This window comes from Athene cunicularia (genome assembly GCF_003259725.1).
Source record: "Athene cunicularia isolate RWA chromosome 14 unlocalized genomic scaffold, athCun1 chr14_part1, whole genome shotgun sequence".
Lineage (NCBI taxonomy): Eukaryota > Metazoa > Chordata > Aves > Strigiformes > Strigidae > Athene > Athene cunicularia.
Genome location: NW_020799118.1, coordinates 16,826,545 through 16,845,061, shown reverse-complemented (window position 1 = coordinate 16,845,061; position 18,517 = coordinate 16,826,545).

The window sequence follows — 18,517 nt, the reverse complement described above, 5'->3', positions numbered from 1 at the left end:
GCGGGGGGCCGTGGGGGTGACAGGGGTGGCGGTGAGGGGCAGTCCCGGCGCTGCAGGCAGGGCTGCTGGGAGCCGCAGCGTTGGGTGGGATGTCTGGGGCTTGTGGTCCTGCACTATTTACTAGCCTTGCAGAGGCTTTGGGTGAAAAACTTAGAGCAGGTACTAGATACAGTTGTTACTTTAAGAACACTTTAAGATCTGAATAGTTTTGTTCTCAGTAACAGTGTGACTGCTTTTTTTTTTTTGCAAAGCCTGGAATGGTCAGAACAGAAGTGGATTAATTCTAGAAATGAAGGACTTCCATAGTGTTTATTTGACTTGACTTGGCAGCAGCATTCTGTTTATGACTGGGTAAATAACTGCCACATTAAAGATTACTAACTCAGAATACTTAAATGACCAATAAAGTACTAATCTTTTATATGGAGTTGTAAATGTACACAGCTTGGTAATGCAGGCTCTCGCCAAACAGATAACAGATCCCTTACCCAGAAGGTTTACAGTCTAAAAGAAACCACAAAGGACCACAAGGAAAGGTCAAGACATGGTAATAAAAAGTAAAACATGAAGAGGAGTTGTAGCCATTGCGGCTGGATTTTAAACAGGGTCTTAGAGGGGTTTTCTTATTTATCTTAAAGCTACTGGGCAGTGAACAGAAGCAAGATAGACACAGCATCCACTGTGCCAGGGGCAGATGGTTAGTAAAAGAAGTTCCAGAAGTTTTGCTGAGAAATCATCCAGTTTATCCAAATTTAAATTGGAAAAATGCATTATTTTACATTCCCTTGTCTTTGGTACTGTAGGGTCCTAGAGGGCACTTGCACACATGGAAAGTGTCATGTTCCCTGCACCAAATGAAGTTGAACTAGCAAGGAGAGCAGGTTTAGAACAGGATGAAAGTAGATGGAGGGGTGTGAGAACAGAGATAAGTGTGGGCAGTATTTGATAAGATGATGTAGGAGGATGAAAAGCTTCCATCTGTCTTCAGTATTTATAGCATCCTTTCACTGTAGTACACGGGTCCTGTGTGGTCTGTATATTTGGGCTCATGGTGCCCCTCTGAGGTAAAGCAGTGCTCCTATTCCCGTGTTTCTCAGGGGAAACTGCAGCAGAGAGAAGGTGTTCACGTAGTGCGAACAAAGCTGGGGATTGACAAGTGTTAGAAAAGAAAGACCAGGCACAGATTGGACTTCAGGAATTTCTCTGCTGAAATGTGAACCATAATTTGAACTGAACATACCCTTTAGCCTAAGAGTTGTTCTTGGTATTCAGAAAGTAGAAGTAATTGAAGACCCTTTTCAAACTTCTCTACTTATGCTCAGTGGTGCACTATCAAGAGATGTTTTCAGAGTATAATGGTGGCACTTTTGTCACCAAAGACTCTGCATTGCCGGATGGTTTTACCATTCCAGTAGCCCAGATGCCACAAGGGATGATCAAGGAAGAAGAGCCCTGCGCAGTTATAAGATCAACGCTGGGAGATCTTTCAGAAGGGAGACTCTGTGATGGCAGGGTAAAAGGAGACAGCAGCCCATGGACTAGTAGAGGTTGAAAAAATGGTAGATGATGTGGGCAGAGCGGATGCTGTGTGCTGTCTTAAAACTCTGGAGTCTGTGTGAATAATCTTCATACAGCTTGTACTCAGGCTGTTGGACTGTCTGTGACTATGTGAGAGAGAAGGTGAAAACCGTGCTTCACTGGCTGATTGATGGCTGATGGAAAACATGCCTGAATGCATCTACTTTTCTTCCTGCAGAAGGGTGTTCATTGCTGGAAGCTTTACAGAAGCCAGGGAATGGTAAGGTTCTAAGTACTAAACCTTGTAGCAGCTCAAATAATGAGCAAGACCTGGTGACCCCCTGGCCACGAGGGCAACGAACCTGCAGGGGCTTTCTAGGAATGAACAAAGGATATTCATTTATTGGACTACCAGTCAACACCTTCCATGGACTTGGGAGAACTTTTACATGACATGAAATAAGTAGTTCCATAACTGCAGTGTTCAGCAAAGCCTGTTTTGCTATGGGTTTGTGTCTTGAGGGTGGCTTCTCTCTCATTCTTGTCTGAAGACTAATAACAGGTGAGCCCATACTGTACCATTTCTTTGTGTAAGGATGTTATTTCACATGACCATTCATTTTCCTGAAGCATATTGGAACAGAAATTCTTCCAGTACATGCAGTTGTACATCTCTCATTTTCTTATGAAACTAGGCTAGAGTTATGGTCTAGGCACTGGGTTTAATGGAGTCTTTTTGGCAGGGGCAATGGAGGGACTGGAAGGCTGCGTTGGGGAAGGAGATGGAAGCAAGAAAAGAAAGTGAAGAAAGGCTGAGTGGGTGGAATGGGCCATCACAGAGGAAAGCTGTCCGTGGGTGTCCAACAGCCTTGGAGAGGAGACTGGCACTTGTAGGGTGGGCAGGAGAGTGCCTGGGGCATTGGTAGAGAATGCCAGGATGCAGAGAAAGGAATTAGGACAAAACCTGAACCGGGCTAGTAAAACTCTGGCTTTGCTGGTCCCACAGCAATGCCGTTGGCTTAGGGCTGCTTGCATGGAAAGCTGATAAGCCTGGCAAAGTGTGACCTCCTGTGGGTAAAACTGGGAATTACCATGGGATAATTAACCAAATCCTTTTCATATCACATGTCAGCATCTTAATGGGAGGTTTGCCCAGTGGTGTGGATCACCTTCTCTTCCACCTGCCAGACCTGGTTCCCGGCCTCTGGATGAGCTGCTGATGTTCCTTCTGGCAGTGAGGGTGAGACTAAAGCCAAAGGTGCCAGAATTGGGAGGGTGCGGGTGGATGTTTTAATGACACTAAAAGGGACGCTGTTGTGAATGCAGCCATGCGTTTCTCGGTGGCTCCAAGAAGTGCTCTGCAGACGCTCTGTTTTGCACTTGGTTAGATGGGTTGCAGCCAGCTTTTGCTGTTTGTTTGTCCCTTCCCTCTCCGCAGCTATGGTACCTCCTGCCTTCGAGGGACAGGCAGTCATCTTGTTGTACCATCAGTGCCATGGGAAAGATTAGCTTTTGCTGCTGGGTGATCCTCTTGGTGTGGACAGGGGATTTGTTAGGAGGGAATTAGCAGGCTCCCCTCTGGAAGACTTTAATTCCCCTCCTCCATGAGGAGACCAGGACATAGCTGTGTGGTGACATCCGTAGTATGTTCTCAGCATATTGCATCAGGTATTCCAAGGTGTGATGATTGCCTGTTAGCACCTGGCTTTGGCTGCAGGTACTGCTGTTGCATTAGATATGCAGTAGGGTCAGGTCTCTGGCTGTTGTCTGGCTGGTCAGGTCACCTTTGGGGCATTCTTTCCAGCTCCTGACTGTTTGGAGGAAAGAGGGATCCATGTGGCACCTTGCCTCCAGCCATGGAGTGCCTGCCTGATGACCTGCAGGGCCTCAGGGAATGCATCATTTTCCCAGGACTCTTTCTGAGAGGGTGATTTTGAAGGAGTTTCATTTATTTTCAAGTGCAGGTGTATTGTATCCAGGTGTATCCAGGGACTGTTGGTGGGTCACATGCTATTGTCATGGATGGATAACTAAATGTTGCTTGATTTATGCCTTGTGCTGTCTTTGATGTTCACAGAATCATCTAGGTTGGAAAGGACCCTAGAGATCATCTAGTCCAAGGTCTCTTGGTCTCTTCCTTCCCCCTGTACTCCTCTACACCAGTCCAAATGCAGGACTGCCTCTTCTCAGGGGATTTACTGGCTTTCATCTGGCAAAGCAGGATCATGTTTGTTGGGCAGTGATTTCCCTCATAGCTTTGTCTCTCTGCCTGGGCAGATGGCTCTGGGTCTTGGGTCATTTACCACAGTGTGATGGTGTGGTAACAGAGTTCACAGCAGAGGTGGCTGGACGGGTGCAAAAATCAGGCTGCAATCCCATGGCTTTGCTTTCTGGAGACCTGAGAACTGGCTGAAGCCACTTGGGTGAAGGATAAGAAGTGGGTGGGGTGCCCCGAGGGCCTTTGGCTGGAGTGGGTTGCTTGCTGTCCCAAACTGCCAGAGCAGGTTCCTAGCTCAGCCTGTCAAGTGGGCTTTGCACCAAAATCCATGGCAGTGGGTGCTCTCAAACCTGTGTTCTCCCACAGGGCAAAGCAGAACCTGCAATTAGTGTTTCCAAAAGGTGTGAAATGGAGCCAGAGCAAAAGCAGGCTTGGTGGGTGCTCTGACCCAGGCCTGGTCCTCGCAGCCCTTGCACCTGTGCCAGAGCGTGAATTGCTACTCTGTGCCGGTGCCCCTCACCCCCTCTGCACACTCTGTTTTCATTAGTGCTTGCTCTTGGGTTAAGGACCGTTCTCACTTCCAGCTGAACAAACACTTTCCATCTCGTGTAAAATCCAGCCTGTTGCTAATAGGCGTCTCCCCCCACCTTCCTCCCTCCCCTCTGCCACCTTTTGTGCAGTTGGCAGGACAAAAAAGTGGCGCTATTACCTGACTTATTATCGGCACGGGACTGTAATTTATGGTGTATGCTTGGTAAAGTGCCATGCTGAAAACATTTATGGCCCACTTAGAGTCCTGCGGGGTGGTGGGGAGGGTGATGGCTGTGGAGGGGAAGCCAGTTGTTCCACCCTTGCAAAATACTGCAGAGCCTGAAAGCTTCCTCTGCCTTCTGACAGCAGCACTGTGGGCGGGTGGGCTCAGTGCTCCTGCCCCGTGGATCTCGGACCAGGCTGAGACACTGGTACCCAGAACAGATGTAATGCCTTGTCCTTAGGAAACACAGAGTTTTGTATCCCTCTGGGCATTTATCAAATTCCTCATCTTTACTGGCTCTGTGCAGTCTCACCCCTCAGGCCAGGATCTCAGACTCTGCCTTCCTCATGTTCCTCATACATGTGGCACAACCTCCTCCTTCTTCCCCAGGCTCCAACACCCTGTCCTCTTTTGTGGAAGAATATGTGCCAGCCTGCAGAAGCTGCCCCATGTGCAGCAGATCAAGCACAGGAGCCGTGAATAACTCCTCGTAAAGGAAGGCATTACAGCAGGTCAGCTGCTCTCTAGCAGCCAGGTTCATGCTCTGTCTGAAGCAAACAACGCAATCATTTAGTTCATCACGTCTAGATTTGACCTGGAAACATGTTGTGAAGAGAACGGGACAAATGAATTGTAATTGCTGTAGGTGGGCTGGATTTGAATAGCAATCTAGGGGGCAAGGGAAAGTCATTCCTGGCAGCAGTGACTTCTCCAGTGATTGAAGAAAGACTTGTGAGAAATGGGACTTTATATCCCAGTCTTGTGATGTGTGGTATGGAAATTTGGCATGGAAAAGTGTTTTTGACACTGGGCTATTTGCTGATTACTGAAAAGTTAATGTTTGCTGTTGAGCTTCTCTCAGGAAAACACCATCATTCATCTTTAAAAGGTATTTGGAGCTTGGCCATCTGCCCTGTCTAGTTGTCCTGATCCAAAGGATGGGGAAGCAGAGCACTGTCCAAAGCACTTCGCCAGCTTCAGGAGCACACGTCCCTGAAGGTGCTTAGTTAGAGAGAGCATTTTCTTGGCCTGCAAGTGAGCCAGGCTCCCTGTACATCATGGGGAAGGATCACATGGCAGTTTGTCCTCTTTCTTTGGGTTCAGTCTTTGGCAGCTGCTGGGTGAAAAGAAGGTCTTATGAGCCTTCTCCTTCAACAGTGCCATATGTGCATCTGTGTGCTGGTGCTAAAGGAGGTGTTCTGACTGTGGTTGTGTTGGTGTATAAGTCCCAGGTGCTCTCTGCTAGTTGCCTTCTGAAGGTTTGCAAAACAAAACCTCAGGAGTTGGATGACACAAGGAGTTGTGTAATGCCCACAATGCCAAGCTAATGCCTCTTCCAAACAGAGTCGTCATCTCTAGCTGCTGTTATTCCTGGACATCCTGTCCAAAGGGTCCCAAGGATGAGGTTTTGGTCTGGGAGAATGCCTTGAGCTGGAGTTGCTTCACTCATGCTGTGGTTGGGCAGAGCGCATGTTTTGGATGGCATTCATTTCCCCAACAGTAGCTGTCTAGAAGTTTGCCATCTGGTGTAATTTTGTCCTTTAAGCTCCATCTGTGCTGTTCAGTGAGGAGAGACTGAAGCCTTCTGTGAGTGAATCAGCTCATTTGTCTTAAGCACTATTGAATGGAGCAGGTCACTCTGGAGCTGCTTCTGTTTCTTCTAACTCGATCTTAGATATTCAGGTGCTGAACTGGTGCTAGAATCAGAGAAGGTGAAAGCCACCCCTTGCAATTTTTGTGTGAGTGAGGGATAGTGGGAAGCTCACGCTGTCTGTGGGATCTGAGCTACCTTTTGGCCTCGTTCTGTTGACTGAATTCCAGACACCCTGTGCCCAGGTCAGATCTCCACCCAGATTCTCGAAAGAGCCCCCCTTTCTCAGGCGGTGTGAAGCGGATCAGTGGCAGTGCTAGGGCTGGATCCCACTGATAATAAAGAACCACAATCTTGAACTGCTTCAGTGTGTCCCACAGAGTGAAAGCAGTTTGGCTGATAATAAAACCTCTGCTGAGTGCAAGATTATTCAATGGGAAAAATCCTGGGGGTGGGGGGGGTGGGGTGTGGAAATGGCAAAAAATACCTGTCTTAAGAGGGTTCACTGTATGTGCACCTGATAAAAATCATAACATGGGATCAACTTTCTCTGCTTGTTCGGCTTTTGGCATGTGTAACCAAACTCTGGCAGGCAGGGCAAATTTCCTTCTCCCCGGGGTCATTAAAAAAAGACCATTTCCCCATTTAAAGAGTGGGAGGGAGGTGGGGATGGAAAAGGGAGCTGAGCCAGGCAGCGGGCTAGCCCTGCCCACGCTGCTGCGCGAGCTAGCAGTGCCTTGGCTCTCCCACCCCCACCGCTCTCCGTGGCGTTAGGCACGTGGGATTGAGGGGGGCTGGATGGGTATGAAAGCAAACACACATCTGGAAGTTCCTCCAGTTAATTGGGCAATTATTCATACCACTCTTGCTGGAAGCAGCCTGCTACTGCTGAGCCAAAACCAACAACAACAGACCGTGGGCGTACTCCATCCCTGCTCTGAGTGGGGAGGCATGTGTGGAGAGGTGGGGCTGCGGAGGGCAGGTTAAGCAGTGAGGGCATGGACCCGCTTCTGGGCTGCTCTGCTTGGCTGTGGAGGTGGGTGGGTAAGCCCTGGAGGCTCTGGATGCGGTGAGATGCTGGGGAAGCACTCGTTTCACAGTGCATGTGGGCCCCAGGTGGGGAAGGGGAAGCACCATGAGAACCCAAGTCAACCTGTGTTGGGTTTTATTAGGAGCTTGGCAGGCCGTGGTGTTGGTGAAGGTAGTCCAGGCCCAGCTGTGCTCTGTAACACTTTACTCCTCGTAAATAGTGGATTCACTGCCATTTCTGCCCAGCTTCCACCTGAGCAAAGCTCTGGCAGCCCATGTTCACATTTCCCTCTTCCTTCCTCTTCCTCAGATCCTTGGTTCCTCCTTAGTCTGCCAGCAGTGTCACTGCACATCCCCATCCCCTGTTCATTTCTGGTACCAGTGCTGTGTAGGTGAAGAGCTTTGGGAGTGCCGTGTTTGCTGCCCTTGGCTTTAACAGTTCATTCCCCGTGAGTTGCCTGTGAGATGGGAGCCGGGTGTGAACGGTTTAGTCAGAGCAGATTTCCCAGTGACAGAGTCAATGGGCCACAGCAGATCCTCAGCGAGATGATATGCAGGCATGTCCTGGACATCATCAGCTTTGAAGCACTGTCTCTCCTCCTCATCTCTATATCCAGTGGGGTATAGGGTTGCTCCTGAGGCTGAATTCTCTGTGATTGCCTATCAGTTAGATAGACCACATCTTGAAAGTGTTGCCCTGGAACCATGTCTGACTGCTGTTTGAGTGCTTTGCCATTCCCTCCTCACTGCCGAAGCTGACAGGAAGCCCTTCCAGCAGAATATCTGTTATTGATAAAAATGATCCCCTTCTCTCAAATTGTTCCTGCCACAAGGAGGTGGGGTTGCTGTGTTTAGCCCATCTGCTTCCCACTTTGCCTGAGAGCGCGTCTCTGGCACTGGGAGATATTGTGGCAGCCTCAGAAGTGCATGCAGTGCTGGGCTCCACCAGCGTAATTGGAGCCAGCTCCAGCCAAGCCCAGCTGGGATGTGGAAGGAGAAGAGTTCCCCTTGTTCCCTCTTTCCTTGTCTTTTTCCCTCTTCCATGAGATGGGTCTTCTCTGAAGAACTTTAGTGCCATTAACTCAAGATCTTCCTTAGGATAATGTAAATCAGACAGACAGTTTGGCTCCAGGATGAACGTGCAAACGTAAGCAAGGCTGTACTGGGTCACACCATGGAGCTGTCTAGTGCAGGATCCTCTCCCCAGCTGGAGTGAGTGCTCTAGGAAAGGGCTTAGAACAATGCATGCATGGCATGTGTCGTCCTGCCTCTTCTCTGGCAGTCCATGGATGTGATGAAAGGTTTATCTAGTGGGTGATCAGCTAATATTTTACATCTTTGTTTGTCCATTTTTGAAGTGTTTTAAAGGCAGTGATGGTGCTAACTCAGAAAGGCTTAGGGATGTAAAGTTTTCTGCATGAGATTTAGTACTGTGAGGACATCTCACCATCAAAAAACACTGGAGAGAGGGGAGCATGATTCCCAGTCTTACAAGAGGGAGCAAAGAATTTAAATGTCTTATCCGAAATCTCAGTGGGAATCCTTAGCAGAGTGTGGTGTTGAAACCAGATTCTTGGACTCCTGTGACTGTCCAGCTTTCCTCTTTGATAATCACTCACGCAGAGATCTAAGTTAGGATGGGAACTGATTGTTGAGGAGCTAATGCAGAAGTAAAGCTAACTGAAGTGAAAGCCTTTTCTTATTGTCAAGGTGGATGACTGTGCTGTAAAAGGAGGATGTTACTCAGGGGGAGACACCAACCAACAAAACTTGCTTTGTCTACGTTTAAGAAACGGAAATGTTGCTGAGGGTCCAGATGAGGAAATACAGTGCTGAAGGTGCTCAGAAAATCAAGATATGTGGTGAACAATAAATGAGAGCAGTGCAGTGCCAGGGAACAAGGAGTGAGTTTGGGACAGGATCTGCTAGTCAGCCAGAAGGGACAGGCTAAAGACACCAGCCATGTCGAAGGGATGGGAAAGGTAGGAGGGTGTATGGAGATGGGCATTGAAATGAAAAAGCCAAGATACAAGCACCAAGGGACAGCTCTCGCTCTCACTGAAGGGAATGGACTGACTCCCATTGACGTCAATGAGGGCTGAACTGGGACCCTTGCGAGAAATATATTGAACACAGACAAATCCAGCAAAGTCAAAACAGATGATGCAGGCCGCTTAATACAGTCACAGGGAGCTTGTTGCGAAACCTCCTAATGAGGCAGTTCTGTCAAGCAGCCATCTCCAAGCCCAGTAGGCTCCAGCCTAGTAGAGGAGCTTGGGAGGCTGTGGTCCTGGAGGAGGCATGCCCAAGATGGAAGGCAGAAATAACATGGGATGGATCCTCATTGTGCTTGAACATAACCCAACTGGCACCCTGGTTTGTGTGACCTCCTTAGCCACTGTACCGTAGCCCAGGTGCTTTTTCTTGAGGCTTCCCTGTCCCACTTTTGAAACTTTTACGAAGCTGGAGGCTTGGACAGACTGGACAAGTTATCGCAGAGGAATATGCTGCTGCACATCAGCTGACGGTGGGGGGCATCTGTGTGCACACCCTTAATCCATGGCACATGCAAATCAGTTTGAGTTAGCCAACGTGACAGAACTGCACTAAGCTGGCTGAAATGACCTTATTTGCATGGACTAAAAGAATGCACATGGACTGTAATGCTGACACGCAGTGACTGGTTACCGCGTGATAGCCTGTTCCTGTGTTTGCGTTCAGGCTGTGACTCATCGCCCCAAACTCTTCCCTTGCTGTGCTTCTCAGTCCCTTGTTCCAGGTTCCCAGTACCCAGTTTCCTCTGTGTCAGAGATGTCTATGATCATACCGCAGACCCTTGTCTCTCCAGAGACTAGTTTTGGCAGCTCTTCTGCCTTGCTCCGTGGAGTCACAACAAACTCCTCCAGGGACAGGCTCTCCCACTCCTCCCCACAGCCAAGGGTACTCAGGCAACCAGCTCCCCATGGCGACCCAGGTCATGGCTCAGAGCACATCACCTCACTCTGCAAATGTCTATCCCTTTCCAGCCCAGCAGGCCTCCTTTTACACAATGACCTGCCTCTCCTCCATTTTTGCTTGTTCTCTCCACTTGAAGAAAGCAGTGAGTCAAGACAAGATGCTACCCTTATCAAGGAAGAAGATGCAGAGCAGCCTAGTGAGGTCTGTGAGAAGATTTGTGCAATGTTCTCTCTCTAGCACAGTGGGAGTTTGGAAAAGATGAAGGACTTGAAAGAAGAGGCAAGATGAAGTTACCAGTATGGATTATGAGACTGAAATCAGAGGGAGCAGAGTTTCTGGATGCTTCTGAGGATGTGGGCCTCTGATAGTGGCTTGACTTGTCCTGACCAAGCCCTGATTAGGGCTGAACAGCAGAGACTTCAGTGAAGCCACACTTACTCTGCACCGTGTTGAAGCAAAATCCAGTCCTGAAAGTCCCATCTCCCCTAAACCTGGAGTTGCATGTCCTAGCTGTGGTATGAAAGAAGACACAGATCTACATCAACTGATTTGCATCCAGAAAACTCAAAGGAATGGGCAGAGAGTGCTGGGATGGAGACAGGCAGGGGGCATTGTTGCTCTTAAAATGATTCTGTACTGTATGTGCAACTGAGATGTTTTGGGAAGGGTGGAATTTCACCCATGATTCCCCCTGGATAGACCGGGGATGTGACTTTGCCTTCCTTTTCCTCCTGGATCCACTGAAATAGCAGCATCCTGGACAGGGACCAGCTTCCTTGATGTAAGAGCGGCGCTTTGGGGAGCAGCCCAAGGTGAGACTCCTGCACAGGCAGCAGAAACAGGGACGGGCTACCTGCAGTGGACATCAGGCATTGCCTGAGCTTTCAGGGGTGGAGTGAGGAAAGCCAAAGCTCAGCATTGGTGGAGCCAGCAGATGTGAAAGACACCAAGAAAGGCCTGTTTGAAGTAAGCCAGCAGCAAAATGAAGGCTAAGGGAAGTGTGGGCTCGCTACTTACTGGGGCAGAGGACCTAGAAACACAGGACATGGAAAAGGCAGAGACACTCAATGCTCTGACACAGGGACCAATAACGTTCAGTGTTTTTATTAATGACTTAAGTGCACTCTCAGAGATCTTATGGACAGTAACAGATTGGGGACAAACAGATGCTACACTGGAGAGCACAGGCGGTGTTCAGAGGCACCTTCACAAGATGTTGTCTGTTTTATGCTGTGATGTGCATTTCAGGGCTGATGGCCTGGCTTTTCTCTGCTGCCTGGGCTGCTCGTTTGCTTCTTGGCTCCATTTGAGGCAGCCCTCTTTCTCTGAAGATGCTGGAAACAAGCTTCCCTTCTCAAAGTAAGCAGTTGAAGGGACTGTGTTAGACTAGTCACATCACGGTGAGTGAAAGTTGCACTGTGAGACATAGTTGTGGGTTTCCCACAGTAACAGCATCTCCAGGAAGCCACGTGTAAGCTACCGTAGAAGTCTAATGTAGTTTTGCTGATAATTTGTCTATGGGACATGAGGTGGGAAAGGGCCTGGATGGACTTGTAGGAACCTTGCCTCAGGTTAGAGCTGCAGCCACAGACTGGCACGGAGCTGCATCCCTTTCTATGGGGACCATGTTCTGGGAGAGGAGTAACCAGAGAGGTACACACTGTGCAGTGAGGTGAAGGTGTTTCTGGAAGCGCAGAGGAGAGCAACAGCAAGGATGGTGGGAGCACATCACCAGCACCACCACCTCCTTAGCTCTACACAGCTGCACAGCTGTATAAGCAACACCGTGTCTTCTGGGCAGTATCCGGGACAGCCTCCTCCATCAGCGCTCCTACTTTTCCTTATTTATGGGCATATCATAGAGTGAAGTGTTATTATTTATAAGACTGATTTTTCTCTCTCCCTCATCTCTTTATAGCAAACACTGTTCCTCTCAATGCCCCATGACCATTCACCTCCTTCAAATATCTGTATGGGGATGTTTATTGATGTGACAGCATGCAGCAGTCAGCGCTGCCAAAGTCAATGCACCCTGTGTCGGTTTAGGGCAGGCTGGGGCTGTGAGCTTTACGTCTCCTGAGAGATACCAAGGCTGTTTGTTGATTTTGCCCTTGGCCAGTGTTAGATAAACAGTGAACTTTTATTATTTTGTGCTTCTTCCTATGAACAGCTCAAGTGCTCTAGTGGGCACATCAGTCACTGACATCAATTGTTTCCCCTGGATTTTATTCTGAGTGTTTGGTGAAGCCTGGAGAAAAGACACCATTATCTTTAAAATCTGCTTGAAAGGGTGAGAAAATCATGGCTCTTCCTAATATTCTGAGGCCTGGGCATGGTTGATGCTGCCTGGCTTTTTTGGATGATGGTCTCCCAAGTCAGGGTGCTACTTCTTTCCATCAGGTACTGGCATTCTTTGTTTCTCAGCGTTAAATTCTGTTTATGGTGGTGGCAGCCTCAGTGCAAAGCCAGAGGCAGCAAGTCTGAGCAGCCAGTTTGAGGAAACCTCCTGTCCCAGGGCTCTGTCTTCTTTGGTGGATCCTCTGGTGTCCTGGAAAGTGTAAGTCCTGCCTAAAGCTTCTGCACAAGGAGGGCATCTGGGGAAGCTCTGTGTACTGTTTTCTGCTGTCAGATAGAAGTTGAGCTCTCACAGCAGCTTTTGTTGTGGGCTCCTCCGATGCAATTGGTAGAAAAGAGGGCCCTCATGTCACAAATCACGTTGGACCATTTGCTTAACCCCTCTGTCAGATTTGGGTGAAACTTGCCGATGGGTTCACAAGCTCTTGGGCATGGATGAACAAACACAAATGGTGTGATTGCTTTAGTTTTGTTTCTATTGGAAACCAGGCTGAAACAGCCAGCTCTACCATTCCCTATGGGATAGCTTGTGACCAAAAGCATTGCAGAGGTAATGAGAACAATGCTTCCTGGTTTCTGGACAGGATCTTTTGTTGGTGTAAACTAGTTCTGTGCCATTGGAACCAGCTGACAGATGCTGATCTGCAGCAGCTGGCCTGAAACTGCAGATCCTGCTGCGCCGGGGTTTCAAAGAACTTTACGAAGGCACGCACAGGTAGCCAGAGGAGAAAAGTGAGTTAAGAAATGCTTGATTTTAGTCTTGGGCTTCTGCCAACAGAGAGCAAGCCCCACTGAACACAATAGGGACGCAGAAGTGAGACCAGTCGTTTTCCCAGGTGCTGGAGTCTTTCAAAGTGAGTCACAGCAGAGCAGAGCAGCCTGAGCAATGCTGGCCCCGGTGGGGTGGGTTGGACTCAGGTCCTTCCCACTTGACTCCAACCATCAGGAGGATGAAGATGGTGGGAGAAGTGACCCAAGTAGTTTTTGGTCTGATCAGCTTTTCTGGCTACCTGGGATTTTTGCTTGTGGCAGTAAAGTAGAAGTTGGAGGCCAGCCTACCCCTGCAGCACAGTACTACGCTTTGGTTCTTCACCCTGCATCAATAAATTCTGCCTAATCTATGGGATTAGAGCATGTCACAGTTGTCTTCCAGGTTGTGTGTTCAGCTTTCCTTCCCACAAAATTCAGCGAGGGAGAGGGCAGGTCAAACAGTCTGTAGCTGGTGTGAATGATGGTTAGCACAAGCAACATATTATGAACCACAAAAACGGTGAGCAGAGTAGCTGCTCTGGTGTGATTCAAGGCTTTTTAAGAAGAATAAAGGAGATAAGGAAAACAGCAGAGTGTCCTTGGGGAGATAAACAGGACAAAACAAAGCAAGTTACAGTTGAGTTAGGAAGACCAACAACCGCTGAAAGCAGCAAAGGTGTTTCTAAACAAAGAACTGCAAAAACTTTAAAAGGGAGCCAGAATAAAGAAACCTTGAGCAACTGGGCAGGCTGTGACCTCCACTGAGCCTGAAGGAGGAGAGTTGGCAGAGATCCCCAGAACATTATCTCCATGTTCCTGATGCTCTGCAAGTGTGTGCCCAGCACCCTGAGGTCTTGCGTGTATTGCTGCTTAGGGCTGTGAGTCCAGGACAGTGTGCTGACTGCTTAGCTCCTGCTGCTTTCACTTACTTACTTTGACATCAGGAGTGGGAGGGATGACCGTGTTATCCTTCTTCTGTGAAGCTGTGATGAGACTTCATTCCCCAAAAATACTCATGCTAAAAGATGTTCCTAGGTCCTGCAGTTTAGGCACAGTCACTGTCTCTGGACTATCTCATACTTCTCAGCCCTCATCACTGAAACCTCTGGAGGTAACAGAGATGAAGAACTGAAAGACTTTATTATTAGATTACCGAGAATACTCTTCCTGGCTCCTTGTTTTCAGTCATGGCCAGTCACACTGCCTGTCTCCTTTTCCCATCTCCTCTCCCACCCTCTGTAACCATCCACTGCCCTTCTGCCCCATCCTTCACATCCCTCCCGTAGCCTCCCTAGTGCTGTGATGCCAAGAGAGCAGATACACTGCCAGGGATGGAGGTGATTCCTGCTATGCTGATGCTCTCTGTGAGCTGTCTGGTTCCTTTTGCAGCTCCTGACACAAGTCCCTGCATGGTGGCTCTATGCACTGTGGTCATGCAGCTGTTTCTGGAGCCAACTCAAGGGTGCAGCTCTCCATGCATCTGCCACTGCTCACAGCACCCCCACAGCCATGGATGGCAGCTGGCAGTGATGTGCTAAACAGCAGTAATGAGGTTTCTTGTAAAGCATGTCAGCATAGTCTTGTGGTGGTTGCCTGTGGTCATGTCAGAATAGCCTTGCCCTCGTGCCATGTGCTTTTCTGTGTGGGTGTCCCTCCTCCCAAGTGCCCACCCCGAGGAAGTTGGACAAGGTGACCTCCAGAGGTGCCTTCTAGCCTCAGTCGTTCTGTGATGCTGTGAAGTAAGGATCAGCCCTCCACAAGGGAGGATGGGCTAGTACAGAGGTGGGATGGCACTTGGGATCTGTATCTGTGAGGTGGTGGTCCCCTGGTGTGGCTGGCAGTCTTAAGTGTTCAGAGTCAAAGAGAAGTGAAGCAAGTCTTTTACCAGAAAATGAGCTCAGGGAACTGGGTACTCAAGTGATAAATTGTTGGAGTGTGTAGTGGTGTGTCTTGTGCCACTGTACAGGACCTGCCCTGGAGACCAGGAGTGCTTTAGAAGCAAGCAAGACAGCAAAGATGCATCTCGGGACATGGAACACAATCTCGAGCATCCAAATGTTTGCTTTTGTAATGCTGCTCCTGGAAGACTTGGCTGCTTGAGATGACAGTATCTGCCTGTTATCTCAGCTGGGCAGGCTGAAACACCCAGACGCTGCAAGATTTTTCTGCAGAATCAACCTGAAAATCTTTCCTGGAGGCCGTGTGTACACCAGCCTCCCATGTATGAGAACTACCCATTTATAAAACCATTTTGCAGGACAGTGAGAAACTGAAATGCTGAGATAACTCCCCAGTATTGCTGGAGGAAACACGTGCCCCCTCTGAAAGCACTGCCCCAGCTGTGGGCTCCAGGCTGTGCTGGACCACTGAGGTTCACAGTGCTCACCAGATCCTTGTTCTTCAGCAGCCCCACCCAAGGCCACCATCTTGACTTGTCCTCAGCTTCAACATGCCCGTTGCTCCCTCCCATCTGAGGACATGTACTCGCTGTCTTGGGCATTGCCTGCAGTTGCTCTCTAAGAGGTAGAGGAAGGAGACTAACTAATGGGGCAGAGGTTCACTGAGATGCTTCTTCCCACTCTCTGGATAAAGCCTCTGAAGCTGACTGGGACGCTTTGGTGTCCAGACAAACTTCTGCAGCTAGTGGCAAGGTGAGGTGAGTGATGCTGGAGCCCTCCCTCGTGATTTCAGGGCAGAGCAGACTGAGCTGTGTGCGCGTCCAACAGACACCCTTGGAGCTGGCGCTCCTGTAGACCAGCTCTCTGCAGATGCACACCTATAGGTGCATCCTACCAAAGGGAAGGACGGTGTCCTTGTGCTCTGCAAACCCTTTCTGCTTGGGGCTGAGGACATCCAGGGCTGAAATAAAAGGATAGCACAGCTGTGCCATGTGGCACCCCGCGTCCATGCTACATCAGGACCTGACCCTGCTTTCCTGGCTGAGCTCTCTGCCTGCATGTGGCTGCTCCCCTGGTTGCAGCAACCCTGCTCTGTCTCAGACACAACTGCCTGTGAGCAGGCCCACATGCAGGCCTGAGGCTCCATCAACACCTCCTGTACTGGGAGTGCGTCTGCCTGGAGCCGGGCTCGCCCGGGGGAGCTGGCGTGGGACAAACGCACACAGCCGCTGGTTGTCTGCAGCCTCCTGTTTGCCGCCGTCCCTGACACGATGCCCTTGCTTTGCTACTGGCAGCACTGGCCTCCGCCCCCACGTCTCTGTGTCCTGAAACATCAACTGACTTACACCAGCTCAGCAGCAAGAGTTGGCAAAGGCTTTTTTGTCTGTTCACGCAGGGCTTGGGTTCCCACCATGTTCACATGTTATGAGCAGGGCAAGTGTACAGTGTCAAGACAAGGATTGCTGGTGATAGGGCCAGTGCTGGAAAGAAAAGGGACAGTCCCAGAGCAGAGAGGTGAATAAAAATTGCAGAGAAGACAGTGAGGAGCTGCTTCAGAAGAGCTTCCTGATGAGCTGCAAAGGCCTGTCTAATGCTTTATGGGCCAAGTTCTCTGCCAGCGAACAGATGCAGGTGCTGAAGTGCTTGGGGACAGGGGTAAGGGAGGCTGTCACAGACCTGCGCTCACAGCTGGGGGCCCCCAGCTTCTGAAGAAAGCTCCTGCTGAGTGGCGGTGATCCTCCTGGGATACCTGGCAGGGGCTGGCTGGGCAGGCACAGAGATGCGCTCTGGCATGGGAGCGAGGCCCCAGGAGGGAGCAGCATCCCAGCTACAGGGCTGCTGGCAGTGCAGCCTGCCAGGGAATTACAGATTAATGTGGAACTGATCTGAGATGAAACATTTTGGATCAGGACCACAACCAAAAATATTTCAAGTCGGATCAAACTGAACCAAATGAATCTGTTTGTTTCCTGCTTTCCCAGCAGTCAGTCAGTCTTAAAGGTCACAGAGCTGAGAAGCACGGCTGAGCACAAATGGATTCTCCTTTAGGAAAATTACGACGACAGAAAATTCCTGATCAGCTTTGCCCTAGGGGTGAGGAAGGGAGTGATTCACCTCTCCCAGTTTTAGCCTCTTTGTGAGGAACTGAGAATGGAGAGAGTTTGGCATCTCCAGAGGGGAGCCGGCACAGACTTCCCGTCTGCCCAGGGGACAAGGCCAGCGGGAGTGATGACTGGTCGCCCTGCATCCTCCTGCACGCTGAGTGGAGGCTGGGACTCCTCAAAGCAGGTCACTGAACTGCTGACTTTTGGGAAGTGGGAGCCTTTCCAAGCCTTGGGGACTGTGTCAGCATGGCGTGAAGGTATGCGGATAGGTTGAGGCAGACAGGGACAAGAACAATCAGACTTATCCCTTTTGACAACTGCTTTTTTGATAACTCCCTGTATTGTTAGCCAGCATTAGCCAGTGACTCAGAGACAGAAATCTGCAGGGACAGCCTTTGTAACCATCCCAGCTGCTGTTCCCCCATTCTCCCCCAAAAGCAGGGCCCCATGCTCTGATCAACAATGCCGTGGGCACGCTGAACCCTGGGCCAGGCAGCTGCTGAAGGCTAGAGCAGCCTGAGGGCTTCTCTCCACTTGTGTCTTGCTGTGGGCGGCCACACTGGAGGAGATGCTGCTGGGCTGGAAAGCTGCTGGCTCCCTCCCAAGTGCAGGCCCCCTCTGATTCAAACCCGAGGGCTCTCAGCTCTCTGCTGTGAGCTCACCTCAGCGGCTGGCCGATACCCGAGGTCATCTCCCCTACCAGGTTTTTCTGCAGGTGGGAGCAGCCCGGAAGGCCTTGGCCACGGGAGAGCGGCAGCAAGGCACCGGGTCCCGCCGGCCGGCAGCAGCTTCCAGCAGTGCCACTCACCCATCCGCGGGGAGCCCAGCTCTCCAGGCAGGTGTGAGCCAGGGAGCGGGCCCAGGACGGCTGCTCTGCGCCCAGGGACGCTGCCGCTGGGGAAGCAAAGCAGAGGCTGGACACGTATATGTGCAAGCAGCTGCGCATGTACAGATGTGTGTAGGAACACAGAGGGTGTGCTCAGTCCACACCCTTTGTCTCGGCCGCTATGCTCACGTCTAATTCTAATGCAGTCTAGTTTCTAAACGAGGAACATGCACTTTAAATTTGGCAATGTCTCTTTAATTCAAAGAACACTTTTAAGATGCTCCGATGAATTTGGCAACTGTGGTCTGTTTTTATTAGTAAAATGATAGCATATGATATCAAAGTCTGTTTTCATTGCCCTTGTTGAAAGAGATGCCAAATGCAAATCCATTTGGAGAAGCGAACTGGATTTATAAACTTCCTTTTGCTGTGCCTATTAAACCGGTGTCAAGCCAGGGCCTTGGAGTTTCTTTCATTTTACAGGCTGGGAGCTGGGTGTTGGCCTTGCAGCAGCG